The sequence below is a fragment of the Pristiophorus japonicus genome, chromosome 13 (assembly GCF_044704955.1).
Source record: "Pristiophorus japonicus isolate sPriJap1 chromosome 13, sPriJap1.hap1, whole genome shotgun sequence".
In the NCBI taxonomy this organism is placed as follows: domain Eukaryota; kingdom Metazoa; phylum Chordata; class Chondrichthyes; family Pristiophoridae; genus Pristiophorus; species Pristiophorus japonicus.
In genome coordinates this window covers 4,423,801-4,443,355 of record NC_091989.1, presented here as the reverse complement: position 1 = coordinate 4,443,355, position 19,555 = coordinate 4,423,801, and the positions used below count along the sequence as shown (strand labels likewise).

The window sequence follows — 19,555 nt, the reverse complement described above, 5'->3', positions numbered from 1 at the left end:
AAGCAAAGAGTAGGAGTAAATGGGTACTTTTCGGAATGGCAGGCAGTGACTAGTGGGGTGCCGCAAGGTTCTGTGCTGGGGCCCCAGCTGTTTATATTGTACATTAATGATTTAGACGAGGGGATTAAATGTAGTATCTTCAAATTTGCGGATGTCACTAAGTTGGGTAGCAGTGTGAGCTGCGAGGAGGATGCTATGAGGCTGCAGAGTGACTTGGATAGGTTAGGTGAGTGGGCAAATGCATGGCAGATGAAGTATAATGTGGATAAATGTGAGGTTATCCACTTTGGTGGTAAAAACAGAGAGACAGACTATTATCTGAATGGTGACAGATTAGGAAAAGGGGAGGTGCAACGAGACCTGGGTGTCATGGTACATCAGTCATTGAAGGTTGGCATGCAGGTACAGCAGGCGGTTAAGAAAGCAAATGGCATGTTGACCTTCATAGCGAGGGGATTTGAGTACAGGGGCAGGGAGGTGTTACTACAGTTGTACAGGGCCTTGGTGAGGCCACACCTGGAGTATTGTGTACAGTTTTGGTCTCCTAACTTGAGGAAGGACATTCTTGCTATTGAGGGAGTGCAGCGAAGGTTCACCAGACTGATTCCCGGGATGGCGGGACTGACATATCAAGAAAGACTGGATCAACTGGGCCTGTATTCACTGGAGTTCAGAAGAATGAGAGGGGATCTCATAGAAACGTTTAAAATTCTGACGGGTTTAGACAGGTTAGATGCAGGAAGAATGTTCCCGATGTTGGGGAAGTCCAGAGCTAGGGGTCACAGTCTAAGGATAAGGGGTAAGCCATTTAGGACCGAGATGAGGCGAAACTTCTTCACCCAGAGAGTGGTGAACCTGTGGAATTCTCTACCACAGAAAGTAGTTGAGACCAATTAACTAAATATATTCAAAAAGGAGTTAGATGTAGTCCTTACTACTCGGGGGATCAAGGGGTATGGTGAGAAAGCAGGAATGGGGTTCTGAAGTTGCATGTTCAGCCATGAACTAATTGAATGGCGGTGCAGGCTCGAAGGGCCGAATGGCCTACTCCTGCACCTATTTTCTATGTTTTCTATGTTATTGATTGGTGGAGTCAGTTACAAACAGGAACATCTCTTCTAACAAAATTGGGCCGGATGTTGTTGCCAGAATCGAGTACAGTGCAGCGTCGAGAATCCGGAACCCTCGGCTACGAGGCCGATACGGATTCCAGGCTTTTCCGTGCTTTCTGATGTCATAAATCTGGAAACACCTGAGCCCAGGTTTGGGTATGTCCAGATTTCAGAACGTCAGAAAGGGTGGGGGTCCCGCCGAGGAGCTGTTCAGCATGGTGGAAGTGTTCGGGAGGGGTCCCATCATGGAGGAAGTGTTCGGGAGGGACCCCATAGCGGAGAAGGTGTTCGGGAGGGGCCCCATCGTGGAGGATGTGTTCGGGAGGGGTCGCGTCGTGGAGGAGGTGTTCGGGAGGGGCCCCGTCATGGAGGAGGTGTTCGGTAGGGGCCCCATCGTGGAGGAGTTGTTCGGGAGGGGCCCCATCGCCGAGGAAGTGTTCGGGAGGAGCCCCGTCGTGGAGGAAGTGTTTGGGAGTGGCCCCGTCAAGGAGGAGGTGTTCGGGAGGGGCCCCAGTGCGGAGGAAGTGTTCGGGAGGGGCCCTGTCGTGGAGGAGGTGTTCGGGAGGGGCCCCAGTGCGGAGGAAGTGTTTGGGAGTGGCCCCGTCAAGGAGGAGGTGTTCGGGAGGGGCCCCAGTGCGGAGGAAGTGTTCGGGAGGGGCCCTGTCGTGGAGGAGGTGTTCGGGAGGGGCCCCGTCACGGAGGAGGTGTTCGGGAGGGGCCCCGTCGTGGAGGAGTTGTTCGGGAGGGGCCCCGTCGTGGAGGAGTTGTTCGCGAGGGGCCCCGTCGTGGAGGAGTTGTTCGGGAGGGGCCCCGTCGTGGAGGAGGTGTTCGGGAGGAGCCCCGTCATGGAGGAGGTGTTCGGGAGGGGCCCCGTCGTGGAGGAGTTGTTCGGGAGGGGCCCCATCGCCGAGGAAGTGTTCGGGAGGAGCCCCGTCGTGGAGGAAGTGTTTGGGAGTGGCCCCGTCAAGGAGGAGGTGTTCGGGAGGGGCCCCAGTGCGGAGGAAGTGTTCGGGAGGGGCCCTGTCGTGAAGGAGGTGTTCGGGAGGGGCCCCGTCGTGGAGGAGGTGTTCGGGAGGGGCCCTGTCACAGAGGAGGTATTGGGGCGGGCCGTCGAGGAGGCCCGAGGTAAGGGCAGCGGCAGTGAGCGGGGCGAGGCGAGGGGTGGTGAGGCGAGGCCTGAGGTCGGGCAGTGGCGGGGCCCCGAGGTCAACAGGGTCGGCGAGTCCAGATTCCGGAACATTTTACGGATTCCGGATGACCCTGCCACCGATCGGTCTGGAAGCCGGGTTCCAGAACTCTGGATTTTCGACGCCACATCTGTACTGTTGTTCTGACTCCCCCATCAACACATACCTTGCTGCACAGAGCACTCTCTTTAATTAACAACAAGGGAATCCAAGGGAACATGACTAGACGTCGAACTGTTCTTTCATTCAACCTTTCAATGACTCACTTACTTGGAACTTTTCAAACATACTGTGTTATGATATAAAGTTTAAGAGAATAAAGTTGGTGGTGGGATTGCACTGGAAGGGCCCATTGCCATGGTAACATGTAACACACATGTGCAGCTGTGCCTCAGCTGCTGGGATGTATTTGCTTCATGGGTTCTTTGCTTCAGAATTCATAGCGACACATTGCTATTAAGAACTAGTTGGTTTATTAACAAAGGTTTAACAATCACACTACACGTTGCCAGTTCATCCACTAGGCTCAGAACTGCATACCTCATCGTGGATGACCTAAACCCAACTGGCTGGGGTTTTATTGAGTCTTGTGACCATCACGTGACCTGGCTCAGCCACTCACAATACAACAGCTCCACAGACCTGTGAGCACCTCACCAGAACATACATGCCATAAACTGCATTTTTTAAATGTATGGGAGGAGTATGTAGAGTGATCATTGCGTGCACATTACGTCCTGATCTTCTCTTGTCTCGTCATGGCTCTTACGGCAAAGATCAGAAGCCTGAGAATGATAAGAAATTGCCGATAAAACTGTGGAGTGCCTAAAGAAAATAACATGCTGATAAACTGACAACAACTTGTATTTATATAGCACCTTTAACGTAGTAAAACATCCCAACGCGCTTCACAGGAGCGTTATCAAACAAACTTTGACACCGAGCCACAAAAGGAGATATTTGGGCAGATACTTGGTCAAAGAGGGAGGTTTTAAGGAGCGTCTTAAATGAGGAAAGAGAGGTAGAGAGGCGGAGAGGTTTAGGGAGGGAGTTCCAGAGCTTGGGGCCCAGGCAACAGAAGGCACGGCCACCGATGGTGGAGTGATTAAAATCGAGGATGCTCAAGAGGGCAGAATTAGAGGAGCGCCGACATCTCGGGGGAGTGTGGGGCTGGAGGAGATTACAGAGATAGGGAGGGGCGAGGGCTATGGAGGGATTTGAAAACAGCCCTTAAAGCATTACACGTGGATATCAGTATTTCTTTCTAGACATTTTCAATCTTCTCATTTTAATTAGTCCCTATATCATGGGAAATGGGTACATGGGTTTATTTAACATTCTAATCTAAACATAGGAACATAGGAACAGAAGGAGGCCAGTCAGCCCCTCGAGCCTGTTCTGCCATTCAATGAGATCATGGCTGATCTGTGACCTAACTCCATCTACCCGCTTTTGCCCCATATCACTTTGGTTAACAGAAAGTTATCAATCTCCGATTTAAAATTACAATTGATCTAGAGCATCAATTGCTGTTTGTGGAAGAAAGTTCCCAACCTCTCACACCCTGTGTGTGTAGAAGTGTTTCCTAATTTCACTCCTGAAAGATCTGCCTCTAATGTTTAGACTGTGCCCCTAGTCCCAGACTCCCCAACCAGCAGGGAATCCTTTCTCTCTATCCACCCTCTCTGTTCCCCTCAATATCCTGAAAACTTCAATCAGATCACCCCTTAACCTTCTACATTCCAGGGAATGGACAATGGAGCTAAATGCAATTAATTAATGGAGAAAGTAAGTCTAGGTGGAGTCCTTTTTATTCAAAGTATCGGCCATTTTATAAATGAAACGAAAAAGACAAATTTTAGCTGTTTTTTTTAATGTCATTTTTCTGAACTCCGTCAGGTCAGGTTCACCCACTCTTGTGCCATTATACCACCAATAGGGAGTGGCCAGGAACGGGGCCCACGGCGCCAGGACAGACCGAGAACAAATCTGGGGCCTCCAAATCCTCCCAAGCCACGGGTTCTGTATAATCATCTGAGCGTGTGCTTTCCCGTGGATTGCTATCAATGGAACTGTCCTGGGACACAGGTATCTCATCCCAAACTCCGACCTTACTCCAGTTGTGATTAGGTTGGGAGATCCAAGGGCTCCACGGAGCTCACATAACTGCCGTCTTTTTTTAGTTATATAATTTCTTTAACAATATGAAGCAGGGACATTTACAGCAAGAAAAAGTCTCCCCTTCCCCTTTAAATAGACAGGGTGGATAGAGAGAAAGGATTGCCTGCTGGTTGGGGAGTCTGGGACTAGGGGCACAGTCTAAACATTAGAGGCAGACCTTTCAGGAGTGAGATTAGGAAACACTTCTACACACACAGGGTGGGAGAGGTTTGGAACTCTCTTCCGCAAACGGCAATTGATGCTAGATCAATTGTTAATTTTAATTCTGAGATTGATAGCTTTCTGTGAACCCAAGGGATGGGGGCCAAAGGCGGGTAGATGGAGTTAGGTCACAGATCAGCCGTGATCTCAGTGAATGGCCGAATGGGCTCGAGGGGCTGAAGGGCCTCCTCCTGCTCCTATGTCCCTAGATGAACAGGTTCGATTCTTTCTCTATTGAGCTTTGTCTAAGAAGAAAATAATATCACATCAATGAAAGAAATGTTCATTGCTTGGATCCTCATTAAGCACAAAAGCTCTGCCTCTTGTTCATTAAAATTGGATAGTGTCTGTAACGTTAGCCGTTTCATCTTGTTTCAGTTATTAGTTTCTCTCATGTTCACTCATCTAATGATGTGAAGCCAAAAGACAAGACAGCGCTACTCCCAGGACTAAATGTGCTTCAGCTTCACTTAAAAAAGGTTCCTGTCTGAGGAGAATGACTTCCATGTTCTCCTGTCCCCCTTTCACATGTTGTCAGCCGTGGCTCAGTGGGCAGTACAGGTGCCTCGGAGTCAGAAGATTGTGGGTTCAAGTCCCACTCCAGGGACTGCAGCACAGAAATCCAAGCTGGCACTCCAGTGCAGTGCTGAGGGAGTGCCGCACTGTCGGAGGTGCCGTCTTTCAGGGTGAGATGTCAAACCGAGGCCCTGTCTGCCCTCTCAGGTTGATGTAAAAAATCCCATGGCACTATTTCGAAGAAGAGCAGGGGAGTTCTCCCCGGTGTCCTGAGGCCAATATTTATCCCTCAATCAACATAACAAAAACAGATTATCTGGTCATTATCACATTGCTGTTTGTGGGAGCTTGCTGTGTGCAAATTGGCTGCCGTGTTTCCTACATTACAACAGTGACTGTACTTCATTGGCTGTAAAACACTTTGGGATGTCTGGTGGTCGTGAAAGGCGCTATAGAAATGCAAGCCTTTCTTTCTTTTACATTAGCACCAGGTCTGAGCCTCGTTAGGAATGCTGGGTTACTAGGTCTTTGACCCACTGTAACAGAATGCCTGAATCCAGTGGTGAATTTGTGGACACTTTATGATGTGTTTGACTCCAGGCAGATCTGCCCCTTTAGATTTAGGCGTGCAGTCAACATTGGGAAATCTGTGCATCTTTTAAAAAATTTGCTCTTGGATATGGGCATCGCTGTCAAGGCCGGCATTTATTGCCCATCCCTAATTGCCCCTTGAGAAGGTGGTGGTGAGCCGCCTTCTTGAACCGCTGCAGTCCGTGTGGTGAAGGTGCTCTCACAGTGCTGTTAGGGAGGGAGTCCCAGGATTGTGACCCAGCGACGATGAAGGAACGGCCGATATATTTCCCAGTCAGGATGGTGTGTGACTGGGAGGGGAACGTGGAGGTGGTGGTGTTCCCATGCGCCTGCTGCCCTTGTCCTTCTCGGTGGTAGAGGTCGTGGGTTTGGGAGGTGCTGCCGAAGAAGCCTTGGCGAGTTGCATGCGCTAGAATGAACTGAAGGCATTTTTAAAATAAACTATTGAAAAGTGGCGGCCATACTGTGGTGAAAGACAATGAAAGTAAGACCATTTTCTTATCGAGTTTCAGGGAGTGAAATCAGCTCAGAGGTGGAAGAAACTAGTCTTGAACAGCGGTTTTGAAAATGGGGCATGAGCTGTCCATCATTGTGTTACTCAATGAACGCTTTATTCAGCCCATCAGTATTTAGGATTAAATTAAATGTGATACCAGGTAAATACATTCCGACATCTTTCACTAAGTTAGGTTACTGGGACAGTTGTACATCCGTCTCGGAGGAGATGTTAAATCAGGGGAGTTCTCCCCGGTGTCCCTCAATCAACATAACAAAAACAGATTATCTGGTCATTATCTCATTGCTGTTTATGGGAGCTTGCTGTGCGCAAATTGGCTGCCGCGTTTCCCACATTACAACAGTGACCACACTCCAAAAAGTACTTTGTTGGTACCTTGGGACGCTCTGAGATCGTGAAAGGCGCTATATAAATCAGTCTTTCTTTTACCGTGCGGTATTAGTGTGGCAGATTGACAGTGACAAATTACAAATTTGAACGCACAGATTTTGTGTGGCTTGTTTGCAAATTGCATTCGCCATAATCTGATCCTGATTAAAGATCAGCTTACTGCTTAAAGCATCAGGGAAGCTAAGTCTCAGATAATTATATTCTGATGTAATGAGAGTACCATTAACTACCTTGACATGCAAGATAGAAAATTTTCCAATTCATTCATCAACTTCCCCACACAAAGGGCAACTTAAAGTGCCAACAACTGTTGATACACACTGAAGAAATAGTGTTCCCTGGTGGGAATGCATTCCTATCACATCATGTAAAGGTTCTGCCCCCTTCCTCAACTAAAAGCATTGTTCATTTTTCACAAGTTAATTGTAACGTTCTACCTGCAAATGAGTTGGGCTGGTGGAGCAGGGTCATAGAATCATAGAAATTTACAGCACAGAAGGAGGCCATTCGGCCCATCATGTCCGTGCCGGCCGACCAAGAGCTATCCAGTCTAATCCCACTTTCCAGCTCTGGGTCCGTAGCCCTGTAGGTTACGGCACTTCAGGTGCACATCCAGGTACTTTTTAAATGTGGTGAGGGTTTCTGCCTCTACCACCCTTTCAGGCAGTGAGTTCCAGACCCACACCACCCTCTGGGTGGAAAAAGCTCTCCTCAAATCCCCTCTAAACCTTCGACCAATTATTTTAAATCTATGCTCCCTGGTTGTTGACCCCTCTGCAAAGGGAAATAGACCCTTTCTATCTACACTATCCAGGCCCCTCATAATTTTATACACCTCTATAAGGTCTCCCCTCAGCCTCCTCTGTTCCAATGAAAACAACCCCAGCCTATCCAATCTGTCCTCATAGCTTAGATTCTCCAGTCCTGGCAACATCCTTGTAAATCTCCTCTGTACCCTCTCCAGTGCAATCACATCTTTCCTGTAATGTGGTGACCAGAACTGCACGCAGTACTCCAGCTGTGGCCCAACTAGTGTTTTATACAGTTCAAGCATAACCTCCCTGCTCTTGTATTCTATGCCTCGGCTAATAAAGACAAACATTCCGTATGCCTCCTTAACCACCTTATCCACCTTATCCACCTGGCCTGCTACTTTCAGGGATCTGTGGACATGCACTCCAAAGTCCGTCTGTTTCTCTACACTTCTCAGTATCCTACCATTTAATGTATATTCCCTTGCCTTGTTAGCCCTCCTCAAATGCATTACCTCACACTTCTCTGAATTAAATTCCAAAGGTGAGAGTATACCACAGCACGGTGCCATGGAGCGGGGTGGGAGTCATGTAACAGGAAGGCTGCAAGGTCATGTCTAAGTCCCCATTTTCAAATGGGCCGCTGGAAATCAGATATGAACTCAAAGACATCCTGGACCACTCTGAAATAGCCAGTCCTCACAGCATGGGAACAAATCACCCCGCCATCTTCTCAGTTGGGAAATTGTGCACTCAACAGGGTACCAAAGAGTCAGAGAAAACCATTAGAAATTTATAATGCCCATTAAATACTAAAATAAAGACAGAAAATGCTGTAAATACTCAGTGGGTTAAGCAGCATCTGTGGAGAGAGAAACAGAGTTAACGTTTCAGGTCAATGACCCTTTGTCAGAACTGGAAGCAGTTGGAGATGTAACAGGTTTTAAGCAAGTGCAGGGGGCAGGGAAAGGGGGGAGGGGGCAAAAGATCAAAAGGGAAGGTCTGTGATAGAGTGGAAGGCAGGAGAGATTAGAGAGACAAAAGGGATGATGGTGCGAGGCGAAAGGAGCTGGTAATGGGACAAGTGAAGGAACAAGAGATGGGTCTAGAGAGGGTGTAACTGGGAATGGGAGACTTCGAATGTGGGCAGAGGTTATGATCAGAAATTGTTGAACTCGATGTTGAGTCCAGGAAGCTGTAAAGTGCCGAATTGAAAGATGAGGTGCTGTTCCTCAAGGCTGAGGACAGAGAGGTCAGAGTGGGAATGGAGTGGAGAATTAAATACTATACCCACTATACTTGCCCTGCCTATCTGTCTATATCAATATGTGGCAGCAAACATGGCAAATACTTGTAACTAGCCAATGATATAAAATATATAACTCTTCTGGACAAATGGCAGTAAATAGTTAAAATGTGATCGATATTGGCTTCCGCAAAGTTTTGTGGCCATAAAAACAACAGAAATGAGAAACAGGCAAGTTACGCGCGCGCAATCCGAGGTGCACAGACCAGATGGTCGGAGGCTCGAGTCCCACCCTGAGTTAGTTGCCCTCCACCAAGGCTGATGCGGATGTTCCGGGGTGGGGCAGGGTACAGTCAGTCGGGGTTCCCGCTCTTGCTCGGTTTCGAGGTGTTGCTGAAAAATGTGCGAGAGTCTGAGTGCTGGGCAAGGACCGTGACCAGCTCGATAGTGGAACCATCCAACACTCAATGGTAGGCGCAGGGATCATTCCTGTCTTATAGTGTGTAGCAAGGTTGTAATTGCGGTTATAATAATTCTGCTGCACAGAGAGCAGAGAAGGTTGAGAGGAGATTTGATCGAGGTGTTCAAATTCATGAGGGGTCTGGACAGAGTAGATCGAGAGAAACTGTTCCTATTGGTGGAAGGATCGAGAACCAGAGGACACAGATTTAAGGCAATTGGCAGAAGAACCAAAGGCGACACGAGGGAAAACGTTTTTACGCAGTGAGTGGTTAGGATCTGGAATGCGCTGCCTGAGAGGGTGGTGGAGACAGACTCAATCGTGGCTTTCAAAAGGGAGTTGGATAAGGATCTGAAGGGAATTTGCAGGGCTACGGGGAAAGGGCGGGGGAGTGGGACTGGCTGAGGTGCTCTTGCAGAGAGCCGGCACGGGCTCGACGGGCCGAATGGCCTCCTTCTGTGCTGTAACCGTTCTGTGATTCTATACACATTGTGCACAGTGAAGAATGGAGGAGTGGCAGTGCTTGCTGACCCCGTCAATGTTAGCAACGACTGAATATGAATGGACAAACCTGTCCGTACTTGTAACTAGCCAATGGTATAAAATATATAACTCTTCTGGACAAATGGCAGTAAATAGTTAAAATGTGATCGATATTGGCTTCTGCAAAGTTCTGCAAAGGGTGAGGAGGAGAAACAAGAGCACAGAGAACAGGAGCAATTTCGCAACAAGTCTTTCCGAGCATGTAGAGCTGTCATTTCACAGCACAACCTACACACGTTGGTGAGGATGATGCCCGGCATCTTGGGAGACTGGCATGGCCTTTCCTGAATCTACTGTTACCCACTCTACGGCGATGGCCTGATGATAATCGACTGACACTAAGTTTGTGTATGTGTCCAATGCATCCTTTAAGTCTCAATCTGACGTATGAAAGTTATCAGCGGAATCCCAACTGAAAAGTCAGCCGCGGAATTGTCACCCCTTCTGCTATCTTTATAATTCCATTTCTGTTATATGTCAGCCGTGGCTCAGCGGGTAACACTCTCTGCCTGAGTCAGAAGGTTGTGGGTTCAAGTCCCACTCCAGGGTCTTGAGCAAATAATTCTAGGCTGACACTCCAGTGCAGTACTGAGGGAGTGTCGCACTGTCGGAGGGGCAGTACTGAGGGAGCGCCGCACTGTCGGAGGGGCAGTACTGAGGGAGCACCGCACTGTCGGAGGGGCAGTACTGAGGGAGCACCGCACTGTCGGAGGGGCAGTACTGAGGGAGTGCTGCACTGTCGGAGGTGCAGTACTGAGGGAGCGCCACACTGTCGGTGGGGCAATACTGAGGGAGCGCCGCACTGTTGGAGGTGCAGTACTGAGGGAGCACCGCACTGTCGGAGAGGCAGTACTGATGGAGTGCTGCACTGTCGGAGAGGCAGTACTGAGGGAGCTCCGCACTATCGGAGGGGCAGTATTGAGGGAGCTCCGCACTGTCGGAGGGGCAGTACTGAGGGAGTGCTGCACTGTCGGAGGGGCAGTACTGAGGGAGCTCCGCACTGTCGGAGGGGCAGTACTGAGGGAGTACTGCACTGGCAGAGGAGCCGTCTTTCAGATGAGACATTAAACCGAGGCCCTGTCTGCTCTCTCAGCTGTGCGTAAAAGTTCCCATGGCACGATTTCAGAAAAGAGCAGGGGAGTTATCCCCGATGTCCTGTGGCCAATATTTATCCCTCAATCAACATCACTAAAACAGATTATCTGGTCATTATCACATTGCTGTTTGTGAGAGCTTGCTGTGCACAAATTGGCTGCTGTGTTTCCCACATTACAACAGTGACTACACTCCAAATAGGACACTGCAGCGCTCCCTCAGCACTGCCCCTCCGACAAGGCTGTAAAGCGCTTTTGGACATCCTGAGGTCGTGAAAAGCGCTAAAGAAATGCAAATCTCTCTTTCTAAAGAAAAAGACAAGTATTATTTGATGTTGTTAAACTGAAATCAGTACATGGGCCCTGCAAGAAAAACCGTTGAAGAGAAAGGGACAGAATAATATCAAGTGACAACTTGTGGCTACTTTGTCAGCAACACCTCGAGTTGCATTCTTAAATTACTCGTCTAAAGTTCCGAGGAGTTGCACAGGGGTAGGTAAACCAAATGCTGTCTTCAGGTCAAGCAGGGTTAGAGGGCAGGGAGATCATTGGACCCAGGCTGAGGAAAGGGAGGAGGAGGGGGGACAGGGCAAGGATGGGGCAAGGGACGGGGCAAGAGATGGGGTGGGGATGGGAGGGGGACAAAAGGGGAATAACAATGATAGGATGGAGGGGAAGGTGGGGAGGCCAGAAGAAGGGTTGGGGAAAGAGAGGGGGAAGAAGGAGAGAAGGAGGGGGAGAGGGAGAAGATCGATCTACCTCGGTGAGGAAGGAATAGGGAAAAATGTGTCTCCATGAAGGGCCTCTGGTGGAGCCTGGGTGGTGCAAGAATGCAAGGGGTACACGGAAACCCAGATTGTCCATCCCGGAGAGTTGTGAGGCAGAAGGAGTAACCAGAAGATCTGAATGGGGGAGAGGGAGATTGGGCTTAGTTGCGTTGGAGCTGTGACAGCGGAAGGAAATGTGCTGCTTACCCCCGAAATCCACTGCCCATCCATTCGGTCCGGGTCATGGGCATCCAGGCCGGTGCCCTGTATAGCTTTGTGAGTCAGGGTCCCACAACATAGTTGAGAGTGTGCACACACTGCCCAGTGTTAATTGGTGTAGAGAGTATAATCGGCGTGCAAAAATTGTAAGTGTAAGTTTTTAAACAGGATTTTTTGTGAAAACAGCACTGTGGGAGCACCTTCACCGCACGGACTGCAGCGGTTCAAGAAGGCGGCTCCCCACCACCTTCTCAAGGGGCGATTAGGGATGGGCCTTGTTCCCTCTAAGCCGCACGGCTGTGCAGTAATGGGAAAGGGTCCCGGCAATCCACTCACTGGCTCCCCCAGTGTAAATCCTGCGTGTGTGCAGAAATTTAAAGGGACCGTGTGCTAAAGGAAACAGGCCATGCGGAATAAAGCACCGCTCACAGGGAACACGGGTGGGGAGTAAATTCCCGTCTTGCCAGCGATGTCCAAATCCCAGGAATGAATAAGAAGTTTGTTATTCAACGGACAATTGGATGCTGCAATGGGGGCACCGAAATGTCTTGCTGGATGGATAAACTAAGTGAGACGAATGGCCTTCCTTATCTGTATCTATCTCGCCTGACAGCTCAGCTCAGTGGCACGTACAGCACAGCAACAACCTTCCACAGCAGAGACTGAGAGCGGCGACATCACCAAACCGAATATTCGTGCCTTAAAGAGAGATCCAGCGGTTTTTTGATTATGGTTGATAAGTTAGAGATTCAAGAATTGGTTTTATTCGAAATAGCTTGAGGTTACTCTGTAGAACTATTCGTTCAACAAACACAAGTTCCACTTTGAATAGTGCAGGATGTAAAAGGCTGCTTGCAAACATCTATTGGGTGAGATAACAATATTACTGTACTTATTAACCCGAGACTTTGCATTCTTTAAAAAAAAATTCATTCCTATGATGTGGACGTCGCTGGCAAGGCCGGCATTTATTGCCCATCCCTAATTGCCCCTTGAGAAGGTGGTGGTGAGCCGCCTTCTTGAACCGCTGCAGTCCGTGTGGTGAAGGTGCTCCCACAGTGCTGTTAGGGAGGGAGTTCCAGGATTGTGACCCAGCGACGATGAAGGAACGGCCGATATATTTTCCAGTCAGGATGGTGTGTGACTGGGAGGGGAACGTGGAGGTGGTGGTGTTCCCATGCGCCTGCTGCCCTTGTCCTTCTAGGTGGTAGAGGTCGTGGGTTTGGGAGGTGCTGTCGAAGAAGCCTTGGCGAGTTGCTGCAGTGCATCTTGTAGAGGATGTTGATGGTGGGGGATTCGGCGATGGTAATGCCATTGAATGTCAAGGGATGGTGGTTAGACTTTCTCTTATTGGAGATGATCATTGCCTGACATTTGTGTGGTGCCAATGTTACTTGCCACTTATCAGCCCAAGCCTGAATGTTGTCCAGGTCTTGCTGCATGCGGGCACGGACTGTTTCATTATCTGAGGAGTTGTGAATGGAACTGAACACTGTGCGATCATCAGCGAACATCCCCACTTCTGACCTTATGATGGAGGGAAGGTCATTGATGAAACAGCTGAAGATGGCTGGGCCTAGGACACAACCCGGAGGAACTCCTGCAGTGATGTCCTGGGGCTGGGATGATTGACCTCCAACCACCACAACCATCTTCCTTTGTGCTGGGTATGACTCCAGCCAATGGAGAGTTTTCCCCCTGACTTCAGTTTTACTCGGGCTCCTTGATGCCACACTTGGTCAAATGCTGCCTTGATGTCGAGGGCAGTCACTCTCACCTCACCTCTAGAATTCAACACTTGCAATAATGAACATACTTAAATCAAATAAGTTTAGAAGCATGTTTATCTAATGTTTGCTATTAACTCTATTCTTAATCAAAAACAGATTAGATTAAAAAACATCACTGCATTAACGATTATAAACAATTTAAACAATATAAAAAGAAAATGTTATTAAATAGCACTCACTGTGAAAGATGGGTAATTTTTAATTACAGGCCATGAATATAAAAATTATCTTTCCCATTTTAAATGATTTATAACTATCCCACGATTATTTGTTCCACAGCAGCTTTCAAACATTAAAACTGTCGAAAACAAAAATCTGGCCCGCTCCCACGGTACGTTGCAAATTAATAATTTGTTCCAGACTTTATATCCTTAAAATAGAACTATGTCCTCAACAACAAACTTAAATATGCAACATAATGCTGACTTTTGCCACTTATTATTTTTACGAAGCTGTAAGTATTGCACCAATTACTTGAGATGGGTGCAGTGCACAGCCATTATAATTGCTGTGTAATCTGTGTTGTGTGCATGAAGTGTCGCCGAATCCCCCACCATCAACATCCCGGGGGTCACCATTGACCAGAAACGTAACTGGACCAGACACATAAATACCGTGTCCACAAGAACGGGTCAGAGGCTGGGTATTCTGCGGCGAGTGTCACACCTCCTGACTCCTCAAAGCCTTTCCACCACCTAAAAGGCACAAGTCAGGGGTGTGATGGAGTACTCTCCACTTTTGCGAGGACTCGCCGGGTGTGTGCGTGTGCACATTGTTCACAACCAGCGAGGCCGCAATTTTTGGCCCCCCCGTAGCACTATTTCGAAGGAGAGCAGGGGAGTTATCCCCGGTGTCCTGGGGCCAATATTTATCCCTCAATCAACATCACTAAAACAGATTACTGGGTCAATATCACATTGCTGTTTGTGGGAGCTTGCTGTGCGCAAATTGGCCACTGCGTTTTTTTTACATTACAAGTGATTATAGTTCAAAAAGTACTTCATTGGCTGTAAAGCGCTTTGGGACATCTGGTGGTCGTGAAAGGCGCTATAGCAATGCAAGTCCATGCAAGCAGGGTCAAAGCTAAGTGTTCATTTCCCACCAGAGATTCCAGAGTGTCTGAGTCAGAAGGATGTAGGTTCAAGTCCCACTCCAGAGACTTGAGCACAAAATGTAGGCGGACACTCCCAGTGCAGTGTTGAGGGAGTGCTGCACTGTCGGAGGTGCCATCTGTCAGATGAGACGTTAAACCGAGGCCCCGTCTGCTCTCTCAGGTGGATGCAAAACATCCCATGGTACTATTTCGAAGAGCAGGGGAGTTATCCCCGGTATCCTGGGCCAATATTTATCCCTCAATCAACATCACTAAAAAAAAGGATATGATTGTCATCTCATTTTTGTGGGAGCTTGCTGTGCGTAAATTGACTGCCGTGTTTCCCACATTACAACAGTGACTACACTTCAAAAGTTCTACTTAATTAGCTTTGGGATTTCCTGAGGTTGTGAAAGGCGCTATAGAAATGTAAGTCTTTCTTTCATGGTCCTGTCACAGACTCAATTTGCAGGGAAACTTAATCTTTGTCATTGTGACTTGTACTCCACATTAATCTTGCATAGAATGGCATTTTTAAATTTCCCCTGTGGTTTATTGGGTAAATGCATTGCCTGCTGCGGCACTATACAACCTGGAGACCATGGGGCCGTAATTGCCTCAAAGCGGCGGCCGTGCATCGGCGAGGACTCACCGCTCGGTCCGCGCGGAGGGGCCGCCATTTTGAAAATTGACCTAGTTTATTTTTGAAGCGGTGTATGGGACCGCCCGGCTGTCTTCCCTCCCCGCCCCTTACCGTCCGGCGTGGGAAATTGCCCCGCTGGAGGGGTTCGCCCACCGCTCAGTGCCCCCGACAGCTTTCCCCGGCGGGCAGCTTCTTGTGGCTGGGCGGCGCGTCCGCCATTTTATTTTAATTGTCGGCCAACTGCCTGGTCAGCCGGACAATGGTGGCCACGGGTTCGGCCGGGCCGCTAACAGGCAACCTGGGCGCCCCCTTCTGGATACCGGGCCGCTGGCACGGCCAAAACCCTCCCCGACGGTCCAGTGTTTGCCACTAAAAGTGGCTGCAGAGTTCGCAGTGGTCCTCCCCTTTAATTGAAGTCCTGAATTTCGCCGGATTATCCGCCCCCGTGCATTGGGGCGGACAGAACACTTACAAAAACGGTAAGTGAGCCCCATTTGGGATGGAGGGCAATTTCAGCCCCCATCGGTGTGACCCTGGATCTGTGCTAAATTATTGGATCTCTCGGGGGTCCTTCTACACTCCACCAATCAAGCGGAGACCAGTTGCTGCGGTTTGGGTCCTGGTCAGCTACAGCCCTGTTTATAGTGTTGGGCTCCTTCCTAACTGGAACATCAGCAGCCCACTGTAGGAGAGAGCTTTGCACACGCTTGGACAAATGCTTGCACACATCTCTCTAAACTTTTATGTTTTTTATCTGTTGACTGAGCGGGGCAGCGAGAGCATCTGCGCTCTGTAAACAATTCGATTGAGGTCACGTAGAGCTATAATAGGTCCACGCTTCATGAACACTTTGCAAACTCGTTTTGACATCAGCTAAGATTATTCTCCGCTTGTCAAATTGAAGTGGTGTGTAATTACTGCTAGCAGTGAGTCTCACTGCACCACTCAGGTTGGGCCCTGACTCCAGCGTCAGTTCTGGTCTGAAGCATAAATGTTTTCTCGCTAAGACTTAACTTGCAGTGTAACTGCACCTTAAGTTAGCTGGTTGGGCCACAGGTGGGCTGCTGTGTGCAGTTTAAGGCACCCATTAAAGACAGGATATTGGACTGGTGGATGAACTCCAATGTACGCTCACTGGAATGATACCAGGGACGAGAGGACAGAATCAGCATACAACACAGGCAATTACACCTAATGCTGCATTAGGTGTAAAGTAACAGCAAGCTTAATGCGCAAACTGTTACTAATGTGTAAATGGCCCCGCAGCATGTGGTGGGAACAGATAGCCCGCGAGTTGCATATCACCGCAAAATTACTGGACGATTTGCGCGCTGCACTCGTGAATACAGGAGCTGGCCATCAACATTCCCGTCAGTTTCAAGAAATTCCTGCATTTGCAGTTAGGGCTGGTACTTAACAGCGTTAGGACCCTTTTAATGCCACTCAACCTCTCTGAAAAGACTTGCATTTATATAGCACCCTTCACGACCACCGGATGTCTCAACGCACTTTACAGCCAAATGAAGTATTTTTAGAGTACAGTCATTGTTGTAATGTGGGAAACGTGGCAGCTAATTTACACAGCAAGCTCCCACAAACAGTTCTACCCTATCAAATCCTTTAATTATCTTAAAACATTTCAATGAAATCATCCCTTAATCTTCTATATTCAAAGGAATACAAGCCTAGTCTGTGCATCCTGTCCTCATAATTTAACCCTATTAGCCTCAGTATCATTCTGGTGAATCTGCACTGTACCTCTCCAAGGCCCATATACCACTTGTGCAGTGTGGCACCCAGAATTGAAGAGTTAATCTAGTTTGGGGTCCAACCAGAGTTCTGTACAACTGTAACATGTGTGCTCCAGCCCTCTTGAGATAAAGGCCAACATTCCATTACCCTTTTTAATTATATTTTGTACCTGTCCCCTAGTTTTTAGTAATTTCTGTACTTGGACCCCTAAATCTCTGTGCCTCAACAGTTGCCAGCTTCTCACCATTTAGAAAATATTCTGATCGATCTTTCTCAGATCCAAAGTGGTGACCCAACATTGAACTGCATGTGCTACAGTTTTGCCCACTCACTGAATCTATCAAAGTCCCTTTGCAACTTCCTGCTCCCATCTATACTATTTACTATGAAAAAAATGCATGCATAGGCATCTTCCACCCTTCAGTATGTAGTTCGGGACCTGGAATATTTAAGTCATCCTCGATACGAGTCACCGGCTATGATGATGATGATTACTAGGCCTGCTAACTTAGCGATGTCAGGAAACCTTGGATATCCAGCTTGTTATTCCTTTATTCAAGTCAGTTATATAGTGAAAAGCTGCAGCTCCAGCACAGATCCCTGGGGGATACCACTAATCAGATCATGCCCATTATCCCCACTCTCCGTCTCCTAACCAATTCCATATCCAAGCCAATTTGACTCCAATTCCATACACTGGCATTTTTCTTAAGTCTCTTGTGTGGGACCCTGTTGAATGCCTTCTTGAAGTCCATAGAAATAACATCCATAGACACTCCCTTATCTACCACTTTAGTTACCTCCTCAAATAATTCAACTTGTTTTGTTACACATGGACCTTCCCTCCATTATAAAGTCAGAAGTGAGGATGTTCGTTGAAGATTGCAGCGTTCAATTCCATTCACAATTACTCAGATAATGAAGCAGTCCATGCACGCGTGCAGCAAGACCTAGACGACATTCAGGCTTGGGCTGATACATGGCAAGTAACATTTGCGCCACACAAGTGCCAGGCAATGACCATCTCCAACAAGCGAGTCTAACCATCGCCCCTTGATATTCAATGGCATTACCATCACCGAATCCCCCACCATCAACATCTTGGGGTCACCATTGACCAGAAACTTAATTGGACCAGCCACATACTGTAGCAACAAGAGGTCAGAGGCTGGGTATTCTGCGGCAAGTGTCTCACCTCCGGACTCCCCAAAGTCTTTCCACCATCTACAAGGCACAAGTCATGAGTGTGATGGAACACTCTCCACTTGCCTGGATGGTGCAGCTCCAACAACACTCAAGAAGCTCGACACCATCCAGGACAAAGCAGCCGCTTGATTGGCCCCCCATCCACCACCTTCAACATTCACTCCCTCCACCACCGGCGCACCGTGGCTGCAGTGTGTACCATCTACAAGATGCACTGCAGCAACTCGCCAAGGCTTCTTCGGCAGCACCTCCCAAACCCACGACCTCTACCGCCTAGAAGAACAAGGGCAGCAGGCGCATGGGAACACCACCACCTCCATGTTCCCCTCCAATTTATGCACAACATCTTGACTTGGAAATAGTTTGGCCGTTCCAGCATCGTCGCTGGGTCACAATCCTGGAACTCCCTCCCTAACAGCACTGTGGGAGCACCTTCACCACACGGACTGCAGCGGTTCAAGGCAGCGGCTCACCACCACCTTCTCAAGGGGCAATTAGGGATGGGCAATAAATGCCAGCCTTGCCAGCGACACCCACATCCCAGAACGAATAAAAGAAAAATCTGACCCATTACAAATGCATGCTGGTTCTCTCTGATCAGCCCAACTGCTCAGTGACTCTTGCCAATAATAGGTCCCAGTAACTTCCCCACAACTGACATTAGACCTAGCTTAAATAACGGAGTGACATTGGCAGTCTTCCAATCCAAGGGGACAATTCTTGAAGACAAAGTTTTGGAAGATCATCAACAATTTCCTCACCTACTTCTTTTAAGACCCTGGGGTGGAGACCATTGGGTCCTGGAGAGTGGCCTCTCATTAGTTTCATCTCTTGTGCAGTGACCTTGGACACAGGCAATTACAAATAATTCTTAGTAAGACAAAAACAAAAAAATTTCCTTGGGCAAGTCTGAATGTAATCTTTACATAACACAAGAATTAGGAGCAGGAATCGGCCATTCAGTCACTTGCGCCTGCTCCGCCATTCAATAAGATCAAGGCTGATCTTCTACCTCGACTCCACTTTCCCCATATCCCTTATTATCCAAAAATCTATCAATCTCGATCTTGTATACACTCAATGACTGAGCCTCCACAGTCCGCTGGGGCAGAGAATTCCAAAGATTCACCACCCTCTGAGTGAAGAAATTTTTCCTCAACTCAGTCCTAAATGGCCGACCCCTTATCCTGAAACTGTGACCTCTAGTTTTAGACTCTCCAGCCCGGGGAAACATCCTCTAATTAGTGTTTAGTAGCAATTAGAGCTTGTCAAAAGTACAAATACTTGATGCAAAA

General features: G+C 48.3%; 1 long non-coding RNA gene across 1 annotated transcript; it reads right to left on the bottom strand.

The window, feature by feature from the left end:
- Positions 1-2,749: 2,749 nt before the first annotated feature.
- LOC139277937 (uncharacterized) lies at positions 2,750-12,054 on the bottom strand. Its single transcript, XR_011596180.1, has 2 exons — positions 11,765-12,054; positions 2,750-3,084 (listed from the first exon to the last, which is right to left on the bottom strand). It is a non-coding gene; the product is annotated as an uncharacterized lncRNA (long non-coding RNA).
- Between the last annotated feature and the right edge of the window lie 7,501 nt (positions 12,055-19,555).